General features: G+C 38.3%; 1 long non-coding RNA gene across 1 annotated transcript in view; it reads left to right on the top strand.

Moving 5' to 3' along the window:
* Positions 1 to 12,912, top strand: part of LOC113633527 (uncharacterized) — a 46,964-nt gene extending 34,052 nt beyond the window's left edge. Inside the window, exons 6-9 of the long non-coding RNA XR_003438223.1 lie at positions 6,601 to 6,694; positions 7,554 to 7,691; positions 8,748 to 8,907; positions 12,038 to 12,912. This is a non-coding gene — a long non-coding RNA (uncharacterized LOC113633527). The remainder of the gene's footprint in view (positions 1 to 6,600; positions 6,695 to 7,553; positions 7,692 to 8,747; positions 8,908 to 12,037) is intronic.
* Positions 12,913 to 13,277: the final 365 nt, after the last annotated feature.

Raw genomic sequence — 13,277 nt, 5'->3', positions numbered from 1 at the left:
ACTAATAAATACAAGCAAAATGCAGCGTTATGTCAGCTTCGAAAAGAGTATCGTCAAAATATCATTACATTTGAAAACAGTTTTTAGGTTAAACATTTCCACTCTGCAAGCCTTCTTCTATGTGCTTGATGATGGGTTGAAAATAGTTGATTATAAATTTGGCGTATCACTTGAGAAACAAAATTATAAAGATTCCTTGAAATAAAATGATAAACATTGCTTCAAAATTTTTACAGCAAAATGATTTTACTTAATGTGGAACGTGAGTATATTTTAATCTATTTGATATAATTGCTCTCTAGAAGTAATGGTACGTGGGGTCTGCAGATCATTTAAGCAGCCTCAAATCTGGGAGACTGAATGGGAAAAAGTATGAGGTTAGGTATATTTTAAAGGGTGCTAAGAGAACATTACATAGATGCCTAGCAGTATTTCCTTATAAAGTAAAGTATCCAATGAGCCCCTTGCTTTCAATGCAATATTTTATGGCATGCAGACAGATGCGATGGATCTAATCCTTAAGTATATTCTACTTGATAGCCAACCTGGATGAGGAGAAGGTGAGAATTTGACCTCGTGTAAATAATGCTGTGCAGTGCATCTTGTGATGTGTGCTTTTATGTTAAAATGCTTAAAATTGGTTTAATCTGTACAGCCAGGACAAATGCTCATTGTTTTCTAGTTGACCGTACTCCTTTGGCATAGCTTGTGTGTTGGGGAAGGGAGATGACAACTGCAGTTTCAGTTAGAGGAGTTGTCAGTGAATGTACAGCTCTCTCTGAAGTAGAGTTATTTCTTAGCATGCTCTGAGCTTTGCCTGATAATGTGAAATGACTATTTTAAAGTATGTTTTATTCCTTACATAACCACACTGTTTGCACATCAACAGATAAGAGTGCCCGGGTGCTTCCATTCCAGACTGCTCTTAATTATGTTTTTAACATCCTAGAAGGGCTATATTTGTAATTCAGTGAGTCCTTCAGTGCAGGCCATTAAATTTTGTTAATTAATATAGTTGTCTAGTATTTAGATAGAATAAATTACTCATTTTTTATTTCAGTATCTTGTATTCTTAACACATGCTTCTAGCTGTGACAGACACTCAGGTGTACTTATGTAATAACAGCTTTAAGTTTCATTTTATCAATGTGCACACGTTTTGGATGTCATATTTCTACAGTGTTTTCAGCTTTCGCACCTTACTCTTTTTTCCTTTCACAGAACGCTATGAAGTATTTGTTGCAAGTATTAGTTTCATTCTTGATAGATGAGGCAACTGAAGGCATGGACTGTTGAAACTAGTTGCAAAGCCACAGTCTTTAGTTAATCCCCAGGGAGGGGCTCTCTCCAGATTTCCAAAGGAATTCTCCCACAGCCTTTGATGAAAAAAGGCAGGATGTAGAGTTTTAGTGATTAATTCTCCAGCTCCATGCTCTTCCCTGGGTTAGCCCAATTCAAAGCGTCTTTAGGTAGAAGCTGACCCACAAGCCCCATTAGGAAGGGGCCCCGAATGTCTTGTCCACCTGTGTTTCCTGGGCACAAGATCATAATAATGACTAATAAGCATTTGTTGACTCAGTGAATGAGTGAATAAATGAATGGGAGTAAAGGCTCCTAACAGAGGTTTGCCAATGGCACTGACGCCCTCTGCAAAGCTCAGGAACAGTGGGCCTCTATCTGACCAGTGACATGGCACAACCTGTGAGGACACCACCGTCAAAATGGCTCTCTTGGCCTGGCTTTGTCCTCTCTGCCCGCTTCACTCGTTCCCCTCGGGGCATCTTGAGACCTGGGTCTGGTGCAGAGGCCACCAAGTTTTGATCTGTTCCTCTGCATCAGAAGAGGTTAGGAAGCGTGAATCCTATTCAGATTGGATGAGGTAAGTGGAAGGGGGCGAAATGCCTCCCAGGTGGCGATGGGCTGGGCCTTACAGCAAAGGCATAGAGGGCGTTAGCCCTAGAACTGTGTCTGTGCGGCACTTCTGACCCGCATCTGCGTGGTTCAGCGTGCCTCTGCTTCGGCACCAACCTCTCCTTCCTTCTGACCTTTCCCGGAGACAGCTAGCATGCTGTCCCCGCAAAACGGCCTTGGCTGAATTCTGCTGGGTGCAATGCTGCTGCCCTAAGGAAGGTGCAATAAACAGCCCTATGCGGTGCCTCGCACTGAGTGCTGGGAGCACATTGCTGAGGTTACTGTTCCTTGGTCTCTACCGAGCCTTCTCGAGGAGGGGCACAGGGACAAATTTCTCCATGGTCTCATAACCAGGAATAATTGCGTCTCTCCTGAGCAAATGGCTTCTTCTTTGTTTTAGGGAGACTGCAATTCATGTAATGGGTCATGTTTCCCTCTTTATGTAGCCTGCCTGAAGGCTCAGGTTCAAATTTACAGCCTACCCCCGGCAAGTATGTAAGACTTCCTTGCAAGAATTTTGTCTCTCTTATTTTCACTGTGTTTTTCCTTAGACTCATTTTATTCACCTATTTTAAATTTAGTTTATCTTATTGTATTGAATGCATTTTTGTCTCTTTGTATTTTGTTTGTTTGCTTTTTTAATAAACCAACTTAAATTCTTTTAAGAAAAAAAAAACAACAGGGTATAAAGAAATAAAAATAAAGACCAGTGAGTTCATGTAACACCTTTCAGTTTTTAAAAAAATTCCCCAGGCCTTAATTTCATACCTTTTCCTCCTCTGATCTCAACATCAGTCCATCACTGTCTAGTGTCATAATCCCTTCTGGAATTTTTTTTTAAGGAATTTGACCATTATATTAAAAGTAAGGTGTTAATAGCTGATCCCTACAGCTGCTACTTTCTAGAAATGTGAATTTAGCTAAATTATTTAATCTTTTTCATTTGTAAGAAGAGTCATAATATTTATTTTGTCTGAAGGTTGTGAAGATTATGTGAAATACTGTTTGTAAAGTATCTAGTACCTTATTTGACACATGGTAAGCCTTTTGTTTAAAACAATCTCATAAGTGGAAAGTGCACTGGACTCGGAATATAACGTCTCTGCTTTTTCACTCATTAGCTTATGACTTTGGGCAAATAAATTTTACTTTGAACCACATTTTAATCATATGTAATTTTATGGCATGGCTTAGAGAATCCTTACGGTTCTGGCTTTACTATTATTCTTGGAATTTAAGGCTGGCCCTAAGTAACCTGTGAGAGTGTGCCCCCATTCTGTCCTCCCTAGAAATGGCATGGATATATTCACCTGGGCAAAGAAACGTCTGGGGAAAAGGGATCCAGATCTGAAGCAGGGAAACAAAACGGTCCATTGTGCTGGTCTTTATATTCTTCACTGGTGCTGATTATGATATTTGCGAGTGTAGTAGGGTCTTCTGGTATACCATGAATTGCTAGTGATTATAGTCCTGAATTCAAGTGGATTTCAAAATACATGCCATTATGGTTGCTGCTCTCTGTAGTGAAATGGTGTGTAACCCAGTCGTTTGGTGAATACACAGAGAGGTAGCAGTGGGACAAAGGGAGCTACTGTTGCTGGTCAATGACCCTGTTGGCCAATGACCACATTTGGTTCAGTCATGGAGGCAATCAAAACAAGTGTCTGTGTCCAAGATATGGTTTCTATTCAGGAACTAATGGGCAATAGGAGATCTCCAAAGCAAGAGGGAACTCATTTATCAAGAAGAGAAATAAGAGTTTGTAATAGATAATGTAGAAGAATAATCTACACTGAGATGAAGCTACACTCTTAACAATTCAAGGTGCAGGGGAGCTTTGTGGTTAAGAGCACAGAATTCTTTAGTGTGTGGTTTTGACCAAGTTACTTAATCTCTCAAAGCCTCAGTTTCCTCATATCTCAGAAGAATATTGATACCTCATATGGTTGTTCTAAAGAGATAATATAAGTGCCAAGATATGTTACTCATGGGTAACTATTATTATTAAAACTATAAGTACTATTACAAACCTCAAATTCACACTGGACTTCAAGGTTTTGCTACCCCTAATCTAATAAACTATACACACTACAAGAATAAATGTTAAAAACAAACCATTAGGTGATCCAATGGTTTGTTGGAGTAGAGTGCATATGCAGAGAAAAACATTCTAATAAATGTTTGAATCAGTGTACCATGTCCATTAGTTTTTGTCTCTGGGATCTCACTTTAAAAAGGTCGCCATCTACTTTTGCTTTTGGTTGATTTCATTCTGTGTGTATAAGTTGGGATTATAAAGTAAAGACACTAGTTTCCATGAACTTCCCCCACTACTCTATAATCCCGTTTTTTCTACTTCTTTTGAAGCTTTCATCTCCTACCTTTGTGTGGGGTAAATGTAAATTAGCTCAGCTTGTTTTAAGGAAGCATTATGACCCTGAATCCTGAAAACTCTTTATTTTGTAACATAACTTTAAAAATGGTAAAAAAACTAACCCAGAAGAAAGTGAGTGGTAAGAGACTGTGGTACTACTGTTACAAAAACAGAGAAACCACTGAAAACTAGTCTGGTTTGGGTTCAAGTATTTTTGTTTCCATGAGCTTTAACTTTTGCTTGGTCCACTGAAAATTCAGAGAAATTTTGAGATTCTAAGTGGTAACAATGTGTGGTAGTTACAGCCTCAGAACAGAGCACCTGGGAGTGGTGGTTTTCTTGTGTATCACTGTTTGAATCTTTCAGAAGAGAAGTGAAATTCTATAATCCAAGTTTCATTGACTTATTTAATTTTGACCTTCATTTTTATGTGCAATCTCTCCTATGTCAAGTCACATGCTGGTCCATTTGGATTTGAAAGTTTATAGATAATTTTGCAGGCAGTATTTTCATAGAAAAGAAATTAGAACTGAAAACTAGGATTCTGGCTGCCTGGCACTTAAAAATCATGATACCCTTAATTCAGTTTGTAAAAGATGTTCCATATTTATTTATTGATTATTGAATTAATGCACTAGTTTTTACAAGTAATTTCTCTGCATTATTTTTTTATTTAAAAACTTTTGAGTTGTGGTTACAAAACAGAAGGTAAAATTTGCCATCTTAACCATTTTGAGTGTACAGTTCTGTAGTGTTAAGCACATTCACACTGTTGTGCAACAGAGTTCCAGAACTTTTTCATCTCGCAAAACCAAAACTCTAGACCCGTTAAATAATTACTCCCCATCTCCTCCTCCCCAACCCCGATCAGTTCAGTTTTGAAGTGGGGTATGTATATGTTTTGTGATTAGGTCATTTAGGTGAATTGCAAACTGTAGGGTACTGTGTGCTTACTTGAAAGTATGGACAAGAGGCAAGCATGAGTGTTCTTAGTGGGTACTGCTATCTCAGAGCCTTCATTTACTTAATTGAAAGTGTTTAAATAATGCTCAGGGTCCTGGCTGGGAAATGAACATCATGGAAGAGGTTTAAGTGAAAGAAAGAACGAGTGAGGTTCTGACACCCTGGTACAGATCTCCTCCACTTACTTAAAAAGTCAAGCTGATGAGATCAAGTCATCTCATTGGCTATCTACCATCACTACCTTCATAGCTACCATGTGCTAACATGATGGGTGAAATATGGCAAGATAATAATGATGATGATGGTGTTGATGTGACGGTGATCATGAGAATAGTGATCACTTAGACTCATGGATGTTCCATCTTCTATCAGATCTCTTGCCTGATAATGTTCCAAAGTTTGGAAACTGTGTTTGATGATACTCCTTTAGCCTCCACAAGGTTAAATTCATAGACCTCATGACCTAGAGTCACTTAAGACTTGGTTCTAGAGTGTTTCAGGTACGTTTTACATCAAACAAGTTTTTATGAGTCAATCTGGGAATTTAATTATCATTTATAAACTTGTTCCCTTGCTAAAAATGTATTTTGAGTCCAAAACAAATAAATTAAAAATTTTAAGGAAACGATCCTTTAAAGTAGGAAATTATCTCAACTTGTTCTTGTAATTCTATATCAGCACTTAATAAAATATTTTAATTTGGTTTTGGAATAAAAGCGATAGCTTAATTTTAATAATGGAGGAGAACAGTAGGATACCTAAAAAATGAACAGTATTGCATATAAGTTCTTTGAATTAATTAAATACAAAGTCATTTATATTTAGTTATTTGACTTTGAAATATAGGGTAAGTTTTTAAACTTTGAATGTTTTAATGATGTTTTTCTTATTTTGATGTTAACGTGAATTCTTACATCTCTCAACTCACATATTTTGGCTACTCTTGGCTAATCCTGAGTGGTAGGGAGAGCTAACCTAAAATTAAAAGTGTGTTTCAAACAATCTACAAATTAGTTGATCCAAGCACAGCTAATCAAGTACAGATGGTATTAGTACTACTTAGGTAGTGATGGGCTACAGGAAAATAGAATGAGAGGAATATGCAGTTTGGGTGAGCTATTTAACTGAATCTGGGTGGCAATATGCTTCTGAGAGTTTTTTAAGATCTTTCCAGTGGTGGAGTATATAGCGATAACTCCAGTATTAATTATAACGTTGGCATATGAAAAAATCCCATATGCTACATCTCTTACCTCATTCGTTGCTTGTACTGATGAGCTGATTTGGTCTCTAATCCTGGGTTCTTTTCCTTTCTTGAAGCCCCATCTGATTCCCTCTCTCTTCGTTGATAGGGACACCCTTTCTGGTTGGAGGAAGACCATTTTCAAGACAAAAGAATATGGGTGGCTGCACTCCTCTGCTAGGACCTACACCAGAGTTAATATGGTGAGTGCACTCTGACCAGACTGTCATCTACAACTTGGGGACATTAACCAATATGGAAAGTGTCCAGGGATATGTAGAAATGACACCAGGTTAGAACCCTAGGGGCCTTGTGGATAGGTTTAAGGAAACAATAATAATTTCATCAGTATTTACCAACAGTTGAATGTTTTCCATGTGCCAGGTGCTGTATGTATCATCTTGTTTAACCTTTACAAAACCTTATAAGGTAAATCTTCTGACTAATCCCATTTTGAGATTAAAAAACCCCCAGAGATTTAGAGAAGTTAAATCATGTTCCTCAAGCTTATGCAGGTGGTAGAAGATCTGGGATTCACCCAAAGATTGCCAGACCCAAACACAAATATGTCAGTTATCCTGCTAGTGTTGCTACAGTGGTGGTGGGGATTTGAAACTTGGTTGCTGTACTTTGGGTGACCATTTTGCCTAGTTATTGCCAATTAGTTAAGTTTGAAGTCCTTTACAAAGTTCTCCTTTGTTCTGCTTCCTTCCTCTTTTTTACGTCTGGTTATTTTCTTCGCTCTTCTCATATCACTCTCAGATTGGACACAAAGGTCATGATTCCTGCTCATTCTCTTCCCTCACTGCAAAACCTGGATTAATTAAGACAGAGGAGCCAGAAATATGGTGACCAGTCAGTTTCTCTTCCTGTGCACTTTAGCCCAGCTATCAGGATGAATTTAGATTAGGCATACTCAAGGATATACATGAGTAATAACTATAAGCTTTCTCATAGATAACTGTATTGGGTGTGTTTAAATGTACAACTCTGTTTTTCTATTATTATGTGATATTTCATGTTGACTTGTCAAACTGAAAAATACCCATATTGATTTTGCAGAAAGCTTCACATGTGAGATAAATGCACTCAAAGACTCCTCACAAGTAGCTCTTTGGAGCTTCAGATGTGAAATGGATCATTCCTCAATCTGTAATAGACCCTTCTGTGAAGCTCTTCAATCAAACCTGAGAATTCAAGGTGAAATTGAGGGGAGGATGGGAAACCCCTACAGGGGGATTTGAGTAAAGCGGCTGAGCGAAAACCTGGGGTACTTGCTGAGTCTTTTCTTCATTTCTTTTCTTGAGCACAGGAAGACTGTCAATCACTGTGTGACCTTACATGCTGTATGTGTGTAATGCCTGGGTACAACGAGACAAGCTGTAGAGGACTCCCTCTACACATGCACCTTTGATTTCTTTCCATTTGTCGTTTTTTCCTGACAACCTTCAGGTTATTTTTAAAGTGGTTATTTTATACAGATTTATTATTTTATTATTAGAGTTTCTCTTTCCATGAAATTATTTATATTGTTATAGTTGATAGGATGAGTTTTTTTTATCTTTTGAGAAAAGCATTAATAATCTTTTAAGAAAGTTAGTGATGTATGATAACTAGTTAGAAAGAACTGTCGTATTTTGTTAAGTGATGATCCTGGTAAGTACATCTTATTTAGAACTCATGTTTGTAGATCATGTAATGACTTTTAATTAGTTTGTTCCCAGTAAAGCAATAAGACAGATTTACCCCTACTAAGGGAAACAGTATTCTTCTGAAGTTAGTTTTTATGTCACATTTTTTATTTATTTGGGGGCACATTTTCAATTGGATATTTCTAGGTTAAGTAAAAGAAACTCTAGAATTTTCAATGGGCTATTTATTTAGTTTGCGGGAGCTGTGAATCCTGACACCAAACTGAGTAATAAGAACTATGCTTTGGAATTTATGCTCAAATATAGAATATGTTTGATAATAGTTTTTTGTGCTCCAGCTGCTGTGAAATGATTGCTCTCCCATATCTGTGTCATAGCTTTTCTAAGCCACAGAGACGGTGTTGTTTGTAAAGCTCGAATATTAGTATAATCTTAAGAGCAGCATATTAATTGCCCGGGAGGTTTACATATTTGTTCTACACACGTGATTAAGGATCACGGCATCTTTTACAGCATAATTTTAGAGATGGAGAAAATGACTATTGTTAATACTTGCTACTCTCAGTTTCCTCTACAGCAATGCCCTTACACCTTTCTTTTTCAGGCATTTTGTAGCATCCTAAACAGAAGGATATTGAAGGGAGCTGATTCTGCTTTGATCCTTGTGCTTGTTGTCAAAGCGCTTGGGATTGAAGAGACTGTTGGCTACAATTGACTGTGACAATTAGGAGATGATCAGAGCCCTAGAGTGGAGCACTTAAAGGGTAATTTACATGTCAGTTTGTCGAATAAAAAAAAAAAGATATTCAGCTAAGATTTTTTTCCCTTCAGAGCCTTGTAAACTGCAATTTGTGCTCTGGTAAGAAAAACCTGGCAGAGGAGTTAGGATAGCCATTACCATTTGAAAAGAAGCAATCATAAGGCCGCTGCTGAGCCCTTTGTCCACTAAAAATGCTGATTTGCAGGCAGTGAGTGAAAAAGTGGAACCGTCACTAAATAAAACGTAGAGTTAGGTAACTACCTCCCCCCCCCCCCTTGGTGACTTTTTAATGTTGGTTAAAGGTGCTTTTTAAAAAACATATCTTAAGTCCTACACTTACTATCATTATAACATTGTTATTGGTCATGAATGTTCTTTCCTAAAAAAATAATAAAAGGATGCATTGAGGAAGTGGTAGGTGGAACACGCGCCAACAGTCATTTGAAAGGCTAGAGCTGGCTATCAGTTGAATCTTATTCTCTTCCCTTTTGTACACCATCACAATTTTCTAGTCATCCTTTGCGCTATTTTCCCCCTACTGTATCAGGGTGCTCCTAGGTTTTTCCATTTTTTATTTATACTCCAATTTTAAAGTAGGAACTGTATTTCTAACCTTTGCATATTTAGCCTATTTGGGTGTATTTGGCTAAAAAATAATGTAGTTTCAGTCCATGATTTGCTATCCACATGTGGTCATTTCTATACTTTTCTATTAGGTAATCCATATAAACAAGTAAACAAAAATAGCTAGAAAGCTAAAAAAAAAAATAATTGACGGTAAATATATGCTGATCCATTTAACTGTCAAATAGAATTTTAAAAATTAGTTCAGAACCATTTTTGTCTCCCCTCACCCACTGGAAATCATTAATAATAAAAAATAATAACATAGTTGCAAGATTTTCATTTGGATAATTGTCTGAAGAAAAAAGTTAATCTATCAACATAAGCATCCTATCCAGACATTTAAATTTGGTGTGTGTATTTAATTCAGATACGTATTAACTTTCGATGGCAGATACATTTTATATTCCATTTTTTGGATACTCGGCTATGGTGAAGGGCATTTGCAGAAAGGCAGCAGAGGGTTAGGAATGAGTTTGTCTTTATTCTAAAACATTAGCCTTTATTGATGAGAGCTAGGAACATGCATGTCCTTCAAAAGCCAGAGTTTCCAGCAGCCAACTGCTGTTCTGGACACTGTATGTTGAGTTTTAAGGCTGCCCTTCCATTAAAGACGTTCACTACTTTCAAATAAGAGGGCTTTATTTCTCTTCATTTAGTCCAATACCTTAACAACAACACATTTTTTTTTTTCCCCAAAAGATGCCTTACAAAAGGAGTCACATTATACTTTTTGGAGTTTATGAAAATCACAATAGTCAATGTGGAGACAGGTTGAAAGAAGTCAGTAATTCAGAGGCAAATGTGGGGTCTCCTGTCTGCTTTGCAAGGAAGACCCTGAGCTTTTTTGTAAAGTTTTTCAACTCTCTAGTTTTCCTGTGCGCATGGCTCCCCTTGCAAAGAAGAACACACAGCAAGAAAAAAAAAAAAGTGAATAAGTGCATAGGTTATTAAGTACAAAAAGGATAATGAGAGAGGGAGTCAGAAAAGGGCTGGGTTTCCGTAGCATGTGTCTGGAGAAGGCAGGCAATGGTAAATTTGTATCAAAAATCAGGCACAGCAGGAGGTGTTCATCTCCCAGGTAATGGGTAAATGATGAGCAGATGAGCCATCCTTATATTGATGTAAGTATTTTGTTCCAGCCAGTCACAATTAACTTTGATTTGTTTTTAACTTTCCTCTTATAGGTTTGCATTTAAAACACTCTTGGAGCACTAATTGTATAAAATTCTGGTAACTGCACATTTTCTTTTTAGAGAGGTAATGAGTGAATGAATGAAAAGGCAGGGATTATTTGCCATTCTAAGCGGGGATTGTCAGAACATTTCTACTTGACTGAAATTGTTTTGGAAGGTGAGCTGGAACAAGAATCTTGCAACTAAAATGAAGTGACTCTGCATGTGGTTCTTGGGTGTTTCTCTTCATCAAAGAATTCCGCAGAACTGCTGAATTACAAGTTGATTTAAATTTTATTTATGAGAGAATATTTAGGTGAATCCAAAGAAAACATTTTAGAGTATGCATATTTGACTCTTAACAAGTAAATAGGAGTCTTTGAGAGCTCATTTGGAACTATTTGAAATGAGTTTTCCTAACACCAACATGGTGTTTTTTTCAATATACAAATTGCCATGTTCTGACAAAATAAATTATTGAAATGCTTTGAAAAGTTTTTGGAAATGTACCCAAGGAAACAATATGTAAATTGTTTGAGTTAATACACATGTCAATTTATCAAAATGCTGCCACTGATGTAGAGAATGTACTTGAGGACACTGGGAGGGGGAAGGGTAAACTGGGACGAAGCCAGAGAGTGTCATGGATTTATATATACTACCAAATGTAAAATAGATAGCTAGTGGGAAGCAGCCGCATAGCACAGGGAGATCAGCTCAGTACTTTGTGACCGCCTAGAGGGGTGGGATAGGGAGGGTGGGAGGGAGATGCAAGAGGGAGGAAATATGGGGATATGTGTATATGTATAGCTGATTCAGTTTGTTATAAAGCAGAAACTAACACACCATTGTAAAGCAATTATACTCCAATAAAGATGTTAAAAAAAAAAAAGCGGAAAAGAAAATGCTGCCACTGAAAAGTCCTAGAACCTTTAGCATAACATTCCAGAACATTTACTGTCTTGTTTAAAGGTGCAGCTCTTTCTTTGTACTTGTTTGAAGGTGGCAATAGAGTTACCAGGTTTAGCAAATAAAATTAAAGAATTCCTAGTTAAATTTGAATTTCTGATGAACAGTGAATCATTTTTCAGCATAAATAGGTCCCACCACTCTCTGCATTTTATTTGGCAACCCAAGATGGCACTCTGATTAGACAGACATTGCAACCATGCATTGAATAGACAATTTAATTATTTATAAAATATAAAATGTCATTTATAAATCATTTTACCTTTCACTATCAGAATAGGGCAACAAACTTGCCCCTTTAAATAGAAACCACAGGACTTTTAAACTCATCAATGCTGAGTTTAATATTCCCTGTCATTTTCCTAGGGCAAGCTGTGACTTGTCATTTCGAGCATATAGTCATTTCTGTCTGACTAATACCATGGAGACTTCAGAGAAGGTGGCTGAGGCGTCTGGCTTACCTACAGTGATCAGCTCTACAGAGAACTGAACGATGCAGTGGGGACATATATTTGCGAAGCCACATCTTTTCTTTTGTGGTAGGATTGTGACTGCATATACACGTACTTATGTTACTGACCTTCCCAAGTTGGTGCCCATCTAGATCCTTCTGCCTGGTGTCAAACAAGCCAATAGAATGAGACTAAGTTTGGTTCAGAAGCAAAGGAAAGCTTTATTCTTGGATCAGAGAATGGAGAGGCGTGAGCTCCCACTCTAGAGCCTCAGGCTTTCCCTATCAGGTCGTGGGTGGGGCTGCTTTACAGGCTTCTCGTCAGCGGGAGGGGAGGGCGTTGAGTTCTCCCGGGGCGCGCAGCTGCGCCGCTCACGCTCCAGATGGCGGTGCCGGGCGCAGCGTCTCTTCACACGGCCCTCTGCCGCCATCTTGAATTGAGTGTTGGGCTCCGCGTCTGCACACGATCTTGAGCTGAGGCGTCCAGTGCGGCCATTTTGCTCTAGGAACTCTGGTCTGAAGCGCCGGGCGCAAGGCCTCTGCACAGCCGCCTGTGAGCAAGTGAAACGACCAAGGACAAAGAAAAAAAAGAAAGGTTAGGCTTTATTTTATTATTCTCTGTTTTTGTTTCTGGGTGACACATATGTATGTAAATATGTATATATGACCAAGTTTGAAACTCTTGTAATTCTGATCCTGGTAGCATCTTCTGGGAAGGGAAAGATTCAATGCACTTTTTTTTTTTTTTTTTGCGGTACGCGGGCCTCTCACTGTTGTGGCCTCTCCCGCCGCGGAGCACAGGCTCCGGACGCGCAGGCTCAGCGGCCATGGCTTACGGGCCCAGCCGCTCTGCGGCATGTGGGATCTTCCCGGACCGGGGCACGAACCCGTGTCCCCTGCATCGGCAGGCGGACTTTCAACCACTGCGCCACCAGGCAAGCCCTCAATGCACTTTTATTTCATTTAACTTTGTTCACCGTGACGTAGTTGCCATGAAAATAGCCAGGTGGGAACTTTACTCAGTGCTCTGTGGTGACCTAAATGGGAAGGAAATCTAAAACAGCATGGATATATGTATATGTATAACTGCTTCACTTTGCTGTACAGCAAGAAACTAACACAACATTGTAAAGCAACTATATTCCAATAAAAATT

The sequence above is a fragment of the Aethalodelphis obliquidens genome, unplaced genomic scaffold (genome assembly GCF_003676395.1).
Source record: "Aethalodelphis obliquidens isolate GAN/ISIS:26980383/991018 unplaced genomic scaffold, ASM367639v1 scaffold2, whole genome shotgun sequence".
Lineage (NCBI taxonomy): Eukaryota > Metazoa > Chordata > Mammalia > Artiodactyla > Delphinidae > Aethalodelphis > Aethalodelphis obliquidens.
The sequence above is the reverse complement of the archived record's forward strand: the minus strand, read 5'-3'. Positions and strand labels throughout refer to the sequence as shown.